The following is a 20417-nucleotide window of genomic DNA, read 5'->3' as shown; positions in this document are numbered from 1 at the left end:
CCTGTGATGAGGTCACAGGAGGGGAGGAGTCAAGGGTCACATGATAAGTGGCCTCAGTGTATGCATGTAGGACTCTGCTGTGCTGGTTGTCTTGGTGCTGGATGAGGGGAAGTTTATGTGTGGGGTCAGGAGGGGTTTACAGTGTGGATGCAGCGGAGCCGTGTGTGCGAGGTGTACGGAGCGGAGCCATGTGTGTGCGAGGTGTACGGAGCAGAGCCGTGTGTGTATGAGGTGTACAGAGCAGAGCCGTGTGTGTACGAGGTGTACGGAGCAGAGCCATGTGTGTACGAAGTGTACAGAGCAGAGCCGTGTGTGTACGAGGTGTATGGAGCGGAGCCGCATGTGTACGAGGTGTATGGAGAGGAGCCGCGTGTGTACGAGGTGTACGGAGCGGAGCCGCGTGTGTGCGAGGTGTACGGAGCGGAGCCGCATGTGTGCGAGGTGTACGGAGCGAGCCGCGTGTGTATAAGGTGTATGGAGCGGAGCCGCATGTGTACGAGGTGTATGGAGCGGAGCCGTGTGTGTACAGGGTGTACGAAGAGTATGGAGCTGAGCCGTGTATGTGTACGGAGCAGAGCCGTGTGTCTACGGGGTGTATGGCACGGAGCCGCATAAGTACGTGGTGTACGGAGGGGAGCCGTGTGTGTACAAGGTTTATGGAGCAGAGCCGTGTGTGTGCTTGGTGTACGGAGCAGAGCCGTGTGTACGGGTGTAGAGCGGAGCAGGATCTGTACGGGATGTGTGAAATGGAGCCCTGTGTGTACGAAGTGTACAGAGCTGAGCCATGTATGTACCGAGCGGAGCAGAGCCTTGTGTGTACGGCGCGGAGCCGCTTAAGTACATGGTGTATGGAGCAGAGCTGCATGTGTACAAGGTTTACGGAGTGGAGCCATGTGTGTACGAGGGGTACGTAGCGTGGCCACATGTATACAAGGTGTACGGAGCAGAGCTGCATGTGCACTGAGTGGAGCCGTATGTGTGCGCGAGGTGTACGGAGCAGAGCTGTGTGTGTACAAGGAATACAAAGTGGAAACGTGTGTGTATGAGCTGTGAGGAGCTGTGCGTGTACGAAGTCGGTGAATGGTGAGGAGCGAATTTCATACCTCCCAACCGTCCTGGATCCAGCAGGACAGTCCCGATTTTGAGAGTCTGTCCCGCTGTCCGGGCCGGGAGCTTACTTTTCTCGCGGACATAGGAGTACACGGTCGAGCCCCGACGAGCACTTTAAAACTCGCACGTGATGTTCCACCGGAAGTTACGTGTTGGAAGCTAACAGGAAATTAGGTGATTTCGGGAGGAGATTGTGACGGAACCATGGAGGCACTTCAGGGAATGATTCAGATCCATCACCGTGTCCTCCGACAGTGGGATCGCCTTGGAATCGGGGATGCCGGCCATGTGAGCGGATCATGATATGTCCTGCATTGGGAGGCTCAGGTGGGCATTAAAATGGGAGCCAAGCTGCTGTAGTATCTTTATAGAATCTTTATTTCTCTCTCTGTTTCTTTCTCTCTCTCTGTTCTTTCTTTCCCTCTCTAATCTTTTTCTTTCTCTCTGTTCTTTCTTTCCCTCTCTAATCATTCTTTCTTTCTCTGTTCTTTCTTTCTGTGTTCTTTTTTCTTTCTCTGTTTCTCTCTCTCCTTTCTTTCTTTCGCTCTCTGTTCGTTCTATCTCTGTTGTTTCTTCCCCTCTCTCGCTCTCTATTTTCTTTCTTTCTTTCTCTCTCTGTTCTTCCTTTCTTCCCCTCTTACTTTTTCGCTCTGTTCTTTCTTTCCCCTCTTTCTCTATGTTCTTTCTTTCGCTCTCTATTCTTTTTTCCCCCTCTTTCTATCTCTCTGTTCTTCCTTTCTCTATCTGTTCTTCCTTTCTCTCTGTTCTTTCTTTCTCTTTCTGTTCTTTCTTTCTTCCCCTTCTTTCTTTCTCGCTCTATTCTTTCTTTCTTCCTTTCTTCCTTTCTTTCTTTCTTTCTTTCTTTCTTTCTTTCTTTCTTTCTTTCTTTCTTTCTTTCTTTCTTTCTTTCTTTCTTTCTTTCTTTCCCTTCTTTCCCTTCTTTCTCTCTCTCTCTGTTCTTTCTTTCGCTCTCTGTTGTTTTTATTTCCCCTCTTTCTTTCTCTCTGTTCTTCCTTTCTCTTTCTGTTCTTTCTTTCTTTCCCCTCTCTCTTTCTATCTCTCTGTTCTTCCTTTCTCTATCTGTTGTTCCTTTCTCTCTGTTCTTTCTTTCTCTTTCTGTTCTTTCTTTCTTCCCCCTCTTTCTTTCTCGCTCTGTTCTTTCTTTCTTTCTTTCTTTCTTTCTTTCTTTCTTTCTTTCTTTCTTTCTTTCTTTCTTTCTTTCTTTCTTTCTTTCTATCTCTTCTTTCCCTTCTTTCTCTCTCTCTCTCTGTTCTTTCTTTCGCTCTCTGTTGTTTTTCTTTCCCCTCTTTCTTTCCCTCTGTTCTTCCTTTCTCTTTCTGTTCTTTCTTTCTTTCCCCTCTCTCTTTCTCTCTCTGTTCTTACTTTCTCTCTCTGTTCTTTCTTTCTTTCCCCTCTTTCTTTCTCTCTCTGTTCTTCCTTTCCCTATAACAACTATAGTCATTTTGCTATCAGGTCAGATTAATATTGAGGATCTGAGAGGCCAGTGGTACCTTTTTAACAACCCCCCCCCCCCCTTTTTCTGTTTGTTGGTTATAGGGCACTTCCTTCACTGTGGTACCCTTTGTTTTTGTTTGACTAATTTGGCTTTTTACAATTATACCTAATAAAGGATAAGTTTTAATATGCATCTTTCTACACAGATAATCTATTTTGTGGATTGTTCAATTCCTGTTTTATATGCTAATTAAGGAATATTATTACTGCAGTGATGTATTTATTTAATTTTTTTGAGGATACTGTTTTAAATAGGGGAGGCGGTCCTGTTAATGTGCAGAACAACACTGTCGCTTTTTTTCTTCATCTGGTGTAGTTTAGACTTTGGGATAAAATTAAGTAATGTGTTCTGGAAGTGGTGCTTTAGAGAACTTTGTTATTTCCTGCAGAGATGGGCCCTGGCTGGAAGACGTGATGGCAGTCTGTGCTGGATGAAGATTAAAAGCGAAAATGAAGGACTTCATCTAGTGATGTCACTGGTTAGTGTATTACATGTACACGCACACTATACACTGCATACTATATACAGCGGTCCAGTGTATAATGTCACCGGTGATCACTGTATTACCTATACATTATATATAGAGCTCCTGTGTATAATGTCACAGGTGATCACTGTATTACCTGCACACTGACATTGTATACAGAGCTCCTGTGTATAATGTCACTGGTGATCACTGTATTACCTGTTCACTATACACTATATACAGAGCTCCTGTGTATAATGTCACCGGTGATCACTATATTACCTGTACACCGACACTATATACGGAGCTCCTGTGTATAATGTCACTGGTGATCACTGTATTACTTGTACACGATACAGTATATACAGAGCTCCTGTGTATAATGTCACTGGTGATCACTATATTACCTGTACACTGACACTATATACAGAGCTCCTGTGTACGTCACTGGTGATCACTAGAGTTGAGCGACCTTGACCTTTTTAGAGTCGAGCCGGGTTTCGCGAAACCCGACTATCTCAAAAGTCGGGTCGAGTGAAATCGCCCGATTATGACGTAAAGTCGGGATCGACCGAAACACGAAACCCAATGCAAGTCAATGGGGCAGCATAGTCGGCAGTGAGTGGGGGCCAGGAAAACACCTAGAGTGCCCATTTTAATGTCAAAACCATCCATTCTTCTTAATGAAGCTTGTCAAGCGTAATTTACCTTATAATAATTGGAAGGCATTTGAAATTGGGGGTCATTTGGCTAAAGTTGTGGTGGGTAGGGCTGGTTCAAGTAATTAGTGGGCCCAGGAAATCTGGACCACGTCACGGTAGTGGAGCAGGGAGAGGTAAGTATTTCAACTTTGCAAGTGCTGTGAACCTGAGCAAGCAGGGGGGGCCCACTCGTTGGCATTGGCACTGGCACAGGGCCCCTCAAAGTACAGCGGTGTGTTTGCACGGCGGGGGCGCCTCCCACCGGCAGCAACACTTTTGCGTACCATGAGAGGCCCTGTGCCAGTGACGTCGCCAACTGGTATTCCTCCCCCCACCTGATGAAGGAACCTGCACTTTCATCTGCACCTTCCTGTTTGTCCCCGTGTAAGGTGGTATGGTATGCGGGAAGGGGCACCTGACTTTCAGCAGGGTCACAATCTTGCAGTGTAGCGTGCACGGGAAATGTTGCGTTATGGGTCAATGTACCAGCAGACTCATCTATCACTGGCTGGGCAATGGGCAGGATGAGGAGGAAACACAGATATAGGCCCAAAGAATAAAGTGGGCTAAATGCAGTTCAAAATTGGTAACACAGGACTAATCAGGGGGCATTGCAGTGGAGGACAACTGGAATGAGAGGCTGACACAGAGAGTAGGCCCAAATCAGTAAGTAGTCGAAATGCAGTTCAAAATTGGCAACAGTAGTAAACAGGCGTCACAGCTTTGTTCAGTGGAGGAGAACAGCAAGGAGTGGCAGACACCGATAGTAGGCCCCAACCCAACTAGTAGGCCAAATGCAGTCTAACATTAACAACTACTTAACGAGCGCCTGAAAACGGAATTTCAGGACAGGAAACCAGGAGAACAGCAAGGAGCGGCAGACACCGATAGTAGGCCCCAAACCAACTAGTACGCCAAATGCAGTTGTTCCGTTTAACCACAATTTAATGAGAGCCTGAAGATAGAAGTTCAGGAAAGGCAACCTGGAGAACACCTTGGAGTGGAACACACCATCTCTCTACACCCCATACCCAATTTGTAGGCCTAATGCAGCGTAGTTTCCAACAACTACTAAACGAGAGCATGATGATCGAAGCATTGGCGAGGAAACCTGGGGAACACCTTGGAGTGGAACACACCATCTCTCTACAGTGGAACACACCATCTCTCTACACCCCATACCCAATTTGTAGGCCTAATGCAGCGTAGTTTCCAACAACTACTAAACGAGAGCCGGAAGATCGAAGCAATGGAGAGGAAACCTGGGGAACACCTTGGAGTGTAACACACCATCTCTCTACACCCCATACCCAATTTGTAGGCCTAATGCAGCGTAGTTTCCAACAACTACTAAACGAGAGCCGGAAGATCGAAGCTCAGGAAAGGCAACCTGGAGAACACCTTGGAGTGGAACACACCATCTCTCTACACCCCATACCCAATTTGTAGGCCCAATGCAGCGTAGTTTCCAACAACTACTAAACGAGAGCCGGAAGATCGAAGCAATGGAGAGGAAACCTGGGGAACACCTTGGAGTGTAACACACCATCTCTCTACACCCCATACCCAATTTGTAGGCCTAATGCAGCGTAGTTTCCAACAACTACTAAACGAGAGCCGGAAGATCGAAGCAATGGAGAGGAAACCTGGGGAACACCTTGGAGTGTAACACACCATCTCTCTACACCCCATACCCAATTTGTAGGCCTAATGCAGCGTAGTTTCCAACAACTACTAAACGAGAGCCGGAAGATCGAAGCAATGGAGAGGAAACCTGGGGAACACCTTGGAGTGGAACACACCATCTCTCTACAGTGGAACACACCATCTCTCTACACCCCATACCCAATTTGTAGGCCTAATGCAGCGTAGTTTCCAACAACTACTAAACGAGAGCCGGAAGATCGAAGCTCAGGAAAGGCAACCTGGGGAACACCTTGGAGTGGAACACACCATCTCTCTACACCCCATACCCAATTTGTAGGCCCAATGCAGCGTAGTTTCCAACAACTACTAAACGAGAGCCGGAAGATCGAAGCTCAGGAAAGGCAACCTGGGGAACACCTTGGAGTGTAACAAACCCTCTCTCTACACCACGGAAGGGCTGATTCTTAGGAAGGAAGGCGGTCGGAAAGAAGCAGGGCGCGTCCGAGGGTGATTATATTCTTATTAGGTATATACTCACCCTCGGACGCGCCCTGCTTCTTTATTTGTAATGAATGTTTATTTGCAATGTGGTTTTGACTTACTCTATTTTTTTGGTAAATAATGATTTTATTATTTTCATTGTTTTGCATCTTCTTGGCAATAATATAAAGAAGACGCGACAGGACAACACTCGGTGGATGCCATATCTGTGTTTAAAATTGAAAAAACCTTTCAGTTAACTACTTGCAGGAGAAAGTTATTGTAGCTGGTGGCCATTTTTAGTACTGTACCAGATTTTTGTTGTATGTGTTTGTTTTTAATGTTAAAATGTCTGCATTTGATATCTCTCCAGTATTTTCTTTTTTATAAGCAAAATACTTATTTTTATATTTTCTGATGTTGGTTCCAGGGGTACACGGGCAGCAGTGGTGTGGTCAGTGGAGGCCTAGTGGAAGGAGTGACCGCAGACAGGCATCGAAGGCCTAAAATAATAACACATGGCTGTAGGCAATTTTAAATTGGTTCCAGGGGTACACGGGCAGCAGTGGTGTGGTCAGTGGAGGCCTAGTGGAAGGAGTCACCGCAGACAGGCATCGAAGGCCTAAAATAATAACACATGGCTGTAGGCAATTTTAAATTGGTTACAGGGGTACACGGGCAGCAGTGGTGTGGTCAGTGGAGGCCTAGTGGAAGGAGTAACCGCAGACAGGCATCGAAGGCCTAAAATAATAACACATGGCTGTAGGCAATTTTAAATTGGTTCCAGGGGTACACGGGCAGCAGTGGTGTGGTCAGTGGAGGCCTAGTGGAAGGAGTCACCGCAGACAGGCATCGAAGGCCTAAAATAATAACACATGGCTGTAGGCAATTTTAAATTGGTTACAGGGGTACACGGGCAGCAGTGGTGTGGTCAGTGGAGGCCTAGTGGAAGGAGTAACCGCAGACAGGCATCGAAGGCCTAAAATAATAACACATGGCTGTAGGCAATTTTAAATTGGTTCCAGGGGTACACGGGCAGCAGTGGTGTGGTCAGTGGAGGCCTAGTGGAATGAGTGACCGCAGACAGGCATCGAAGGCCTAAAATAATAACACATGGCTGTAGGCAATTTTAAATTGGTTCCAGGGGTACACGGGCAGCAGTGGTGTGGTCAGTGGAGGCCTAGTGGAAGGAGTGACCGCAGACAGGCATCGAAGGCCTAAAATAATAACACATGGCTGTAGGCAATTTTAAATTGGTTCCAGGGGTACACGGGCAGCAGTGGTGTGGTCAGTGGAGGCCTAGTGGAAGGAGTCACCGCAGACAGGCATCGAAGGCCTAAAATAATAACACATGGCTGTAGGCAATTTTAAATTGGTTACAGGGGTACACGGGCAGCAGTGGTGTGGTCAGTGGAGGCCTAGTGGAAGGAGTAACCGCAGACAGGCATCGAAGGCCTAAAATAATAACACATGGCTGTAGGCAATTTTAAATTGGTTCCAGGGGTACACGGGCAGCAGTGGTGTGGTCAGTGGAGGCCTAGTGGAAGGAGTGACCGCAGACAGGCATCGAAGGCCTAAAATAATAACACATGGCTGTAGGCAATTTTAAATTGGTTCCAGGGGTACACGGGCAGCAGTGGTGTGGTCAGTGGAGGCCTAGTGGAAGGAGTCACCGCAGACAGGCATCGAAGGCCTAAAATAATAACACATGGCTGTAGGCAATTTTAAATTGGTTACAGGGGTACACGGGCAGCAGTGGTGTGGTCAGTGGAGGCCTAGTGGAAGGAGTGACCACAGACAGGCATCGAAGGCCTAACATAACAAAAATGTCAATACAATGGTATTGTCAGTGGCAGGCATTGAAGGATGTCAGCGCATAGACTAAACATTGGTGGAGCTGTGAGATAATTTTGCAAGTGGTAGAGCACTGTTTGAGCTGGGGTGGGGGGAAACTGTCTTGTGGCCGGCGGTACAGGCCCAGGGCCCCTCATATTACAACGGTGTGTCTGACGTTGGGTGCGCACCACCACCGCCAGAGACACTTTATTGTACTAGGAGGGACCCAGTGGCAGTGCCGTCGACCAAAAGCGGGCTCACCCACCTCTTCAGACAAACTGCACTCTCACGGGTGCTGTCGCCAAGTGTCGATACCACGGCCCCGTGTGGGGAGTTTGGCCATTTAGTGAGGTGTAAACATGTCGTATGCTGGACAATCAGGTGCAGAAAATTACGAGATTGGAAAAGGCATTCAGAATAGTCCACAGGCAAGACCTTTTCATAGGAAAGCTAGGTGTCAGCCGGGCAAGGTGGGGCAAAAGATTTCGAAATCCAGTTGTGGTTCATTTTAATGAAGGTTAGATCATCTACATTTTGGGTAGCCAGACGAGTCCTTTTTTCTGTTAGTATTGAACCTGCAGCACTGAATACTCTTTCTGATAGGACACTAGCTGCCGAGCAAGCAAGCTCCTGCAATGCATATTCTGCCAATTCTGGCCAGGTGTCTAATTTTGATGCCCAGTAATCAAATGGGAATGACGGTTGAGGGAGAACATCGATAAGGGATGAAAAATAGTTTGTAACCATACTGGACAAATGTTGTCTCCTGTCACTTTGAATTGATGCTGCAGTACCTGTCCTGTCTGCGGTCATAGCAAAATCACTCCACAACCTGGTCAGAAAACCCCTCTGGCCAACGCCACTTCTGATTTCTGCCCCTCTAACTCCTCTGGTCTGCTGGCCCCTGCAGCTCGTGTGAGAACGATCACGGGCGCTGTGTGCAGGGAATGCCAGAAGCAAACGGTCAACAAGAGTTGATTGTTTGGTTGCTAATATTAGTTCCAAGTTCTCATGTGGCATTATATTTTGCAATTTGCCTTTATAGCGAGGATCAAGGAGGCAGGCCAACCAGTAATCGTCATCATTCATCATTTTAGTTATGCGTGTGTCCCTTTTGAGGATACGTAAGGCATAATCCGCCATGTGGGCCAAAGTTCCAGTTCTCAAATCTGCGGTTGTGCTTGGTTGAGGGGCAGTTTCAGGCAAATCCACGTCACTTGTGTCCCTCAAAAAACCAGAACCCGGCCTTGCCGCGCCACCAATTTCCAGTGGCCCCGGAAAAGCTTCCTCATTAAAAATATAATCATCCCCATCATCCTCCTCGTCCTCCTCCTCCTCTTCGCCCGCTACCTCGTCCTGTACACTGCCCTGGCCAGACAATGGCTGACTGTCATCAAGGCTTTCCTCTTCCTCAGCTGCAGACGCCTGATCCTTTATGTGCGTCAAACTTTGCATCAGCAGACGCATTAGGGGGATGCTCATGCTTATTATGGCGTTGTCTGCACTAACCAGCCGTGTGCATTCCTCAAAACACTGAAGGACTTGACACATGTCTTGAATCTTCGACCACTGCACACCTGACAACTCCATGTCTGCCATCCTACTGCCTGCCCGTGTATGTGTATCCTCCCACAAAAACATAACAGCCCGCCTCTGTTCACACAGTCTCTGAAGCATGTGCAGTGTTGAGTTCCACCTTGTTGCAACGTCTATGATTAGGCGATGCTGGGGAAGGTTCAAAGAACGCTGATAGGTCTGCATACGGCTGGAGTGTATGGGCGAACGGCGGATATGTGAGCAAAGTCCACGCACTTTGAGGAGCAGGTCGGATAACCCCGGATAACTTTTCAGGAAGCACTGCACCACCAGGTTTAAGGTGTGAGCCAGGCAAGGAATGTGTTTCAGTTGGGAAAGGGAGATGGCAGCCATGAAATTCCTTCTGTTATCACTCACTACCTTGCCTGCCTCAAGATCTACAGTGCCCAGCCACGACTGCGTTTCTTTCTGCAAGAACTCGGACAGAACTTCCGCGGTGTGTCTGTTGTCGCCCAAACACTTCATAGCCAATACAGCCTGCTGACGTTTGCCAGTAGCTGCCCCATAATGGGAGACCTGGTGTGCAACAGTGGCAGCTGCGGATGGAGTGGTTGTGCGACTGCGGTCTGTGGACGAGCTCTCGCTTCTGCAGGAGGACGAAGAGGAGGAGGAGGGGGTGCGAACGGCTACAGCCAATTGTTTCCTAGACCGTGGGCTAGGCAGAACTGTCCCAAACTTGCTGTCCCCTGTGGACCCTGCATCCACCACATTTACCCAGTGTGCCGTGATGGACACGTAACGTCCCTGGCCATGCCTACTGGTCCATGCATCTGTTGTCAGGTGCACCTTTGTGCTCACAGATTGCCTGAGTGCATGGACGATGCGCTCTTTAACATGCTGGTGGAGGGCTGGGATGGCTTTTCTGGAAAAAAAGTGTCGACTGGGTAGCTCGTAGCGTGGTACAGCGTAGTCCATCAGGGCTTTGAAAGCTTCGCTTTCAACTAACCGGTAGGGCATCATCTCTAACGAGATTAGTCTAGCTATGTGTGCGTTCAAACCCTGTGTACGCGGATGCGAGGCTAAGTACTTCCTTTTTCTAACCATAGTCTCATGTAGGGTGAGCTGGACTGGAGAGCTGGAGATCGTGGAACTAGCGGGGGTGCCGGTGGACATGGCAGACTGAGAGACGGTGGGAGATGGTATTGTTGCCACCGGTGCCCTAGATGCAGTGTTTCCTACTACGAAACTGGTGATTCCCTGACCCTGACGGCTTTGGCCTGGCAAAGAAACCTGCACAGATACTGCAGGTGGTGCGGAAAATGGTGGCCCTACACTGCCGGAAGGGATGTTGCGTTGCTGACTAGCTTCATTGACCGAGGGTGCTACAACCTTAAGGGACGTTTGGTAGTTAGTCCAGGCTTGCAAATGCATGGTGGTTAAATGTCTATGCATGCAACTTGTATTGAGACTTTTCAGATTCTGTCCTCTGCTTAAGGTAGTTGAACATTTTTGACAGATGACTTTGCGCTGATCAATTGGATGTTGTTTAAAAAAATGCCAGACTGCACTCTTTCTAGCATCGGATACCTTTTCAGGCATTGCAGACTGAGCTTTAACCGGATGGCCACGCTGTCCTCCAACAGGTTTTAGCTTTGCCACGCGTTTTGGGCAAGATACGGGCCCGGCAGATGGAACCTGTTGCGATGTTGATGCCTGCTGCGGCCCCTCCTCCTCCGCTTCAGAACTGCTGCCGCCTGCACCCTGTTCCCCCAATGGCTGCCAATCGGGGTCAAGAACTGGGTCATCTATTACCTCTTCTTGTAGCTCGTGTGCAACTTCGTCTGTGTCACCATGTCGGTCGGTGGTATAGCGTTCGTGATGGGGCAACATAGTCTCATCAGGGTCTGATTCTTGATCAGCACCCTGCGAGGGCAATGTTGTGGTCTGAGTCAAAGGACCAGCATAGTAGTCTGGCTGTGGCTGTGCATCAGTGCACTCCATGTCAGATTCAACTTGTAATGGGCATGGACTGTTAACTGCTTCACTTTCTAAGCCAGGGACGGTATGTGTAAAGAGCTCCATGGAGTAACCCGTTGTGTCGCCTGCTGCATTCTTCTCTGTTGTTGTTTTTGCTGAAGAGGACAAGGAAGCGACTTGTCCCTGACCGTGAACATCCACTAACGACGCGCTGCTTTGACATTTACCAGTTTCACGAGAGGAGGCAAAAGAGCTAGAGGCTGAGTCAGCAAGATAAGCCAAAACTTGCTCTTGCTGCTCCGGCTTTAAAAGCGGTTTTCCTACTCCCAGAAAAGGGAGCGTTCGAGGCCTTGTGTAGCCAGACGACGAACCTGGCTCCACAGCTCCAGACTTAGGTGCAATATTTTTTTTCCCACGACCAGCTGATGCTCCACCACTACCACTACCCTCATTACCAGCTGACAATGAACGCCCCCGGCCACGACCTCTTCCACCATACTTCCTCATTGTTTTAAAAACGTAAACAAACTAACGGTATTTGTTGCTGTCACACAAATTACACGGTGAGCTATAACTTCAGTATGATTTAGCTACCCCTTTACAGGTGAGTGAGACCACAACGAAAATCAGGCACAATGTTACACACTCTGTTGTTGGTGGCAACAAATGAGATGGCACACACGCAGGACTGTCACTGAAGCACAAATGTAAATATTAATCTCCCACTGATTTGATTTTTTTTTTTTTTTCAGGGAGACTTTAGGAAAAAAAAAATAGAATAAAATGATTTTTTCAGGAAGAATTTAGAAACCAAAGAAAATAAAATGATTTTTTCAGGGAGAATTTAGAAAACAAATAAAACAAAAAAAGGCTTTCTATGGCCCACTGAGTGAGAGATGACGCACACAGGAGTCAGGAGTGGCACACAAGCCCAGAGGCCAATATTTATCTCCCACTGATTGATAGTAACATAGTAACATAGTTAGTAAGGCCGAAAAAAGACATTTGTCCATCCAGTTCAGCCTATATTCCATTATAATAAATACCCAGATCTACGTCCTTCTACAGAACCTAATAATTGATAGTAACATAGTTACTGATTGATGTAGTGATTGATGATTGATTGATGTAGTGATTTTTTCAGGTAGATTTTGGAACCCAAATCAAGCAAAAATGATTTTTTCAGGGAGAATTTAGAAAACAAATAAAACAAAAAAAGGCTTTCTATGGCCCACTGAGTGAGAGATGACGCACACAGGAGTCAGGAGTGGCACACAAGCCCAGAGGCCAATATTTATCTCCCACTGATTGATGTAGTGATTTTTTCAGGTAGATTTTGGAACCCAAATCAAGCTAAAAAAAATAATAGGCTTTCTATGGCCCACAATTGGAGAGAGAGAGAGAGATGGCACACCCAGGAGTCAAGACTGGCACACAAGCAGAAAGGGCAATATTAATCTCCCGCTGATTTGTTTTTTTTTTTTTTTTTTCAGGGAGACTTTAGGAAAAAAAAAATAGAATAAAATGATTTTTTCAGGAAGAATTTAGAAACCAAATAAAATAAAATGATTTTTTCAGGGAGAATTTAGAAAACAAATAAAACAAAAAAAGGCTTTCTATGGCCCACTGAGTGAGAGATGACGCACACAGGAGTCAGGAGTGGCACACAAGCCCAGAGGCCAATATTTATCTCCCACTGATTGATGTAGTGATTTTTTCAGGTAGATTTTGGAACCCAAATCAAGCTAAAAAAATAATAGGCTTTCTATGGCCCACAATTGGAGAGAGAGAGAGAGATGGCACACCCAGGAGTCAAGACTGGCACACAAGCAGAAAGGGCAATATTAATCTCCCACTGATTTGTTTTTTTTTTGTTTTTTTTCAGGGAGACTTTAGGAAAAAAAAAATAGAATAAAATGATTTTTTCAGGAAGAAATTAGAAACCAAATAAAATAAAATGATTTTTTCAGGGAGAATTTAGAAAACAAATAAAACAAAAAAAGGCTTTCTATGGCCCACTGAGTGAGAGATGACGCACACAGGAGTCAGGAGTGGCACACAAGCCCAGAGGCCAATATTTATCTCCCACTGATTGATGTAGTGATTTTTTCAGGTAGATTTTGGAACCCAAATCAAGCTAAAAAAAATAATAGGCTTTCTATGGCCACAATTGGAGAGAGAGAAAGAGATGGCACACCCAGGAGTCAAGACTGGCACACAAGCAGAAAGGGCAATATTAATCTCCCACTGATTTGGTTTTTTTTTTTTTTTTTTCAGGGAGACTTTAGGAAAAAAAAATAGAATAAAATGATTTTTTCAGGAAGAATTTAGAAACCAAATAAAATAAAATGATTTTTTCAGGGAGAATTTAGAAAACAAATAAAACAAAAAAAGGCTTTCTATGGCCCACTGAGTGAGAGATGACGCACACAGGAGTCAGGAGTGGCACACAAGCCCAGAGGCCAATATTTATCTCCCACTGATTGATGTAGTGATTTTTTCAGGTAGATTTTGGAACCCAAATCAAGCTAAAAAAATAATAGGCTTTCTATGGCCCACAATTGGAGAGAGAGAGAGAGATGGCACACCCAGTAGTCAAGACTGGCACACAAGCAGAAAGGGCAATATTAATCTCCCACTGATTTTTTTTTTTTTTTTTTTTTTTCAGGGAGACTTTAGGAAAAAAAAAAATAGAATAAAATGATTTTTTCAGGAAGAATTTAGAAACCAAATAAAATAAAATGATTTTTTCAGGGAGAATTTAGAAAACAAATAAAACAAAAAAAGGCTTTCTATGGCCCACTGAGTGAGAGATGACGCACACAGGAGTCAGGAGTGGCACACAAGCCCAGAGGCCAATATTTATCTCCCACTTTTTTTTTTTTGTTCCAGGGAAAATTTATAAACCCAATAAAAAAAATAATAAATAGGCTTTCTATGGCCCACTATCTGAGAGACAGAGAGAGATGGCACGCTTAGGACTGGCACACAAGCCCAAAGGCCAATATTAATCTCCCTTTTTTTTTTAAGGGAGAATTTATAAAACCAAAAAAAAATAAATAAATAGGCTTTCTATGGCCCACTATTTGTGAGAGAGATGGCACGCTCAGGACTGGCACACAAGCCCAGAGGCCAATATTAATCTCCCACTTTTTTTTTTTTTTCCAGGGAAAATTTATAAACCCAATAAAAAAAAAAATAAATAAATAGGCTTTCTATGGCCCACTATCTGAGAGAGAGAGATGGCACGCTTAGGACTGGCACACAAGCCCAAACGCCAATATTAATCTCCCACTGATTGATTTATTGATTTTTTCAGGTAGAATTTAGAACCCAAATAAAGCAAAAAAAAAAAAAAAAATGGCCTTTCTATGGCCCACTGAGTGAGTGATGATGCACACAGGAGTCAGGAGTGGCACACAAGCCCAGAGGCCAATATTTTTCTCCCACTGATTGATGTAGTAATTTTTTCAGGTAGATTTTAGAACCAAAATCAAGCAAAAAAATAAATAGGCTTTCTATGGCCCACTGAGTGAGTGATGATGCACACAGGAGTCAAGAGTGGCACACAAGCCCTGAGGCCAATATTTTTCTCCCACTGATTGATGTAGTGATTTTTTCAGGTAGATTTTATAACCCAAATCAAGCAAAAAAATAAATAGGCTTTCTATGGCCCACTGAGTGAGAGATGACACAGACAGGGATGGCACTCTAGCAGAAATGTCAATCTTAATCTCCCACAAAAAAAAAAAAAAAAACAGGGAGTGTCCTTCAATTACTATCTCCCTGCAGTAATCTCAGCCAGGTATGGCAGGCAGCAATAAGGAGTGGACTGATGCACAAATTAAATAAAAAGTGTGTACAAACCAAAAAGATAGCTGTGCAGAAAGGAAGGAACAAGAGGATTTGTGCTTTGAAAAAAGCAGTTGGTTTGCACAGCGGCGTACACACAGCAATGCAGCTATCAGGGAGCCTTCTAGGGCAGCCCAATGAGCTACAGCGCTGAGGGGGAAAAAAAAAAAATGTAGCTTCCACTGTCCCTGCACACCGAAGGTGGTGTTGGGCAGTGGAAATCGCTACAGCACAAGCGGTTTGGTGGTTAATGGACCCTGCCTAACGCTATCCCTGCTTCTGACGAAGCGGCAGCAACCTCTCCCTAAGCTCAGATCAGCAGCAGTAACATGGCGGTCGGCGGGAACTCCCCTTTATAGCCCCTGTGACGCCGCAGACAGCAAGCCAATCACTGCAATGCCCTTCTCTAAGATGGTGGGGACCAGGACCTATGTCATCACGCTGCCCACACTCTGCGTTTACCTTCATTGGCTGAGAAATGGCGCTTTTCGCGTCATTGAAACGCGACTTTGGTGCGAAAGTCGCGTACCGCATGGCCGACCCCGCACAGGGGTCGGATCGGGTTTCATGAAACCCGACTTTGCCAAAAGTCGGCGACTTTTGAAAATGAACGACCCGTTTCGCTCAACCCTAGTGATCACTGTATTACCTGTACACTATATACAGAGCTCCTGTGTATAATGTCACCGGTGATCACTATATTACCTGTACACTGACACTATATATGGAGCTCCTGTGTATAATGTCACCGGTGATCACTGTATTACCTGTACACGATACAGTATATACAGAGCTCCTGTGTATAATGTCACCGGTGATCACTGTATTACCTGTACGCTATACACTATATACAGAGCTCCTGTGTATAATGTCACCGATGATCACTATATTACCTGTACAGTGACACTATATACAGAGCTCCTGTGTACGTCACTGGTGATCACTGTATTACCTGTACACTATACACTGAGCTCCTGTGTATAATGTCACTGGTGATCACTGTATTACCTGTACACTGACACTATAGACAGAGCTCCTGTGTATAATGTCATCGGTGATCACTATATTACCTGTACACAGACACTGCATACAGTACAGATCTCCTGTGTATAATAGCACTTAAGATGATATTAGTATTGTGTTTTTTTTGTTAATGATCAGTATTGTAGTATTCAGTCACTATGTGGTGGTAATATGTTGTCCGGCTATGGTGTGGCGTTATTTGTTCCTTGTATGTGGTGGTGATATGTAGTCTGGTCATGGTGTTGTGGTATTTGTTCCTTGTATGTGGTATTATTCTGTCACTGAGGTGGTAATATGGTGTCTGGATATGGTGTGGTGGTATTTGTTCCTTTGTATGTGGTATTCTAGGTCACTATGTGGTGGTAATATATGGTTTGGTCATGGTGCAAAGGTATTTGTCCCCTATATGTGATATTATTGATCATTTTAAAAATTGAAAAATAAAAATATACCTAAATTGTATTGGATATTTTAACAAATGTTTAATACGTTAGAATAGAGTAGAGCGTCGTGGTAGAGGCTTAAAAAATCTTTCCTATTTCCTAAATATATTCCTATTTAAAAGTGTATGTATTGTACATGTGCGTCAGGTTAGGCTAGTAAAGAGTAAAGCAGATTTATTTGTACTAATTTTACGACGGGGGGGGGGGGGGGGTAGGGTATGCCATTTTGCAGTTCGCCTAAGGCAGCAGAGAGGCTAGGTTCACCCCTGGCTGGAGCGACACCACTGCAGTAGGTGGTCCTTAATCGATTACAGGGAATCTGTCATCAGGTTTTTTTGCCATCTAATCTGAGAGCAGCATAATGTAGAGACAGAGACCCCGAGATGTGTCACTTACTGGGCTACTTGTTGTATTTTTCCTAAAATCACTGTTTTATGAGCGTAAGATTATCACTAGAGGACTAGTAAGCCTGCTGCTTTGCTGTGCTCTATACCCATGAGCTGTGCCACCACTGATTAGCAGCTTTCTGCTTACGCACAGTGTACACAGAAAGCTGCCTATCAGTGGTATGGGCAGGGTTATACAGAGCTAAATATTTAGAGCACTGCTATATTTGCAGCTGAGAAAACAGTGATTGTACCAAAATGACAGCAAACAGTCCATTAAGTGACGCATCACTGGAATCAGGGCCTCTGACCCCACATTATGCTGCTCTCGGGTAGCAAAAACATGATGACCAATTCCATTAAAGATTTTTTTTTAGTAGTGGACAACCCTTTTAAGCTGAGTTGATGACCAAGATAGAGCTTTTTTGTAAAGCACATCATTCTACTGTTTACTGAAAACAGAATGAGGCCTATAAAGAAAAGAACACAGTACCTACAGTCAAATATGGTGGAGGTTCAAAGATGCCTTGGAGTTGTTTTGGTGACTGGCACTGGGTGCCTCAATATGTGCAAGGCATCATGAAATCTGAAGATTACCAGAGGATTTTGGGTCACAATGTAGTGCACAGTGTCAGAAAGCTGGGTTTGTGTCCTAGGTCATGGGTCTGCCAGCAGGATAATGACTTGAAACATACTTCAAGAAGCACTCAGAAGTGGATGGAAGTAAAACGTTGGAGATTTCTGAAGTGGCCAGCAATGAATCCGGATCTATATCCCATAGAACACCTGTGGAGAAATCTTAAAATTGCTGTTGGGAAAAGGTGCCTTTAAATATGAAAGACTTGGAGCAGTTTGCAAAAGACGAGTTGTCAAAATTCCAGTTGGGAGATGTAAGAAGCTTATTGATGGTTATATGAAGCGATTGATTGCAGTTATTTATTCCAAAGGGGGTGCAACCAAATATTAAGTTGAGGGTGCCAACAATTTTGTCCGGCCTCATTTTTGGAGCTTTGTGTAAAATTATCTCTAATTTGCCTTTTTTTTCTCTGCTTTTTTGTGTTCCAATACACACAAAGGAAGTAAACGTGTATAACAAAACATGTGGAATTTCAATAATGTTCTTGGAAAAGTAATACATTTTCTGGAACAATTTCAAGTGTGCCAACACTTTCGGCCATGACTGTCTATGCGTATCTGCGTTCCTGAAGCTTTTTCTCATGACTGTTTTATTATGATCTAGAGTTGGCGGGAACTTGCACCCGCGTCCACTCCTCCAGTCCCCATGCTGGCCTATCACACAGTTGCTTTGCCTGATAGCTTAGATTCCCCGCCTCTACTTCTCGAATATTCCTGACAGCCAAAATATCATTTCACTGCCACTAGCTGTAATGATTATATCAGAGGTCCAGTGCCTACTAGGCCTAATTGGTAATCTTGCACTGCAAGCTCCATGGAGATGTTGTTATTGCTCAGATTTGAACTCGATAACTCCAACTCTGGAAGACTAACCCCTCCGCCAATGTACTGCCCAAATTAGTAGGATAAGGGAGTCCAAGCAGTAGATGTCTTGGTGGTGTGTGTCAATATGCCAAATCATCCAACACCATCAACCTTTACTGATAAGTAGAGTAAATTCAGGAGTTGCAAAGCAACGATATAGCACAAGACGATGTATAGGTTTCTTGCCTAGTAAAATAAGACGGTAAAACTGTTGGAAATTAAAGGTAATCATTCAGCAGGGTTTTGCTACATAACCAGAGAGCATAATTTAGGGGCAGAGAGCCTAATTCCAAGGATGTGTCCCTTACTGGGCTGCTTGTTATAGTTTTGATAGAATCCCTGCTTTGTCTAATGTAGATGTAGAAAAGCTAAGACTTCTGGGTTGTGTATAACTCCACCCACACTCCTGATTGGCAGATTCCTCTGTACACTGTGAAAGGTCAGCAACCTGCCAATAAGTGATGGGGGCGGGATTTCACTGATTAGCCAGACTGATCTGCACGAGTGCTACAGTTCTCTAGTAATAATTTCCTGCTGATAAATCACTGACTGTATTGAAACTTCAGCACACAGCCTAATAAGCAGGTACGGACTGGGGCTGAATTTCAGCCCTGGCATTTGAAATCACACAGGCCCATGCAGTCCCCATCCTGAAGCACCAGATGGGGATATATTACCCAATATTATCCTGGATGGAAGAAAGCAAGATTTACTACAAGACCAATATTTCTAATGATACCTGTGGCCTGCTGGGGTAAGTGATGGAGTCAGTGACTTTGTGCTCCATCACAACTCTTAACACTATGGGTATCTAGAGAACACCAACTCTGCTTACAACGTAGCAGACAAGGTGGCCCACGACCAGACAGGCCTTCCTGGCATTTGCCATAATTGCCAGAAGGACAGTCCGGCCCTGGTAAAAAGTGAATCATCACTAAAATCAGGATTCTCTTGCCCTTTATTATGCTGCTTCCAGATTAAATAGTAAAAACCTGTTAATAGATTCCATTAAATTACACGAGCATTCAAATAACAAATGAGTTAACACACCTCTATACTAAAATCAGACCCGCACATTAAGAAGTATTATTGAGTTCCCATTGACTCACTGAACTCCTTCCATCCCACATGGCGGCTTATTACTTGCCAAAGAACATCTCTGATCATAACAGGAGTGATTTATATTACGCAAACTGTCAGCTGCCTCTATTATAAACACATATCTCTTCATATCCGGAATTACAGAATACTGGAGGTTTATTACCCTATAGGAGATCCTAAAGAACCCACCAGCCAGAGGATTTCATTATTTTTTACATTCTTTGTAAATCTATATCTGAATTATACAAATATTAAAGAAATGATTCCACTACTTAGATATTGATGAGTCAGTTATGTCACATCAATGAAGGTCCGAGATTTGCATCCGGCATCCCCACGGATCAGTTGTAACGAGGCAGTGATCCGGAACTATACAGTGTTTTTGAGCCAGGACTTCACAACTTTGTACACTCTGCTGTGGCCATTCTTGGGTATTGTAGCTCCACTGCTATTCACTTAAATATGATGTGAAAACAAATGCTCCCAAAAATGGCAATTACAAAGTGTATGGAGCTGTGGGGTCCCAAATGTGAAGACAATTTATTTCCAACCTCTGTGACAGCTGACACCAGCATAATGGTGGCAGTGCAGGTTCAAACCTAAGGACGTCCTGGACAACCCCTTTAAGACCTTCTTGCATTTGTTTTTAAATTGAGACTTTCAATATCCGCTGGATAAATGTACATGCCCCATAAAATTAGTGGCTGTGGCTATGTTGTCCATACTTGACATATACATACCGTATATACTCGAGTATAAGCCGACCCGACTATAAGCCGACCCCCCTAATTTTGCCACAAAAAACTGGGAAAACTTATTGACTCGAGTATAAGCCTAGGGTGG

This window comes from Ranitomeya imitator, chromosome 3, assembly GCF_032444005.1.
Source record: "Ranitomeya imitator isolate aRanImi1 chromosome 3, aRanImi1.pri, whole genome shotgun sequence".
Classification (NCBI taxonomy): Eukaryota; Metazoa; Chordata; class Amphibia; order Anura; family Dendrobatidae; genus Ranitomeya; species Ranitomeya imitator.
Note: the sequence above shows the minus strand (reverse complement) of the source record.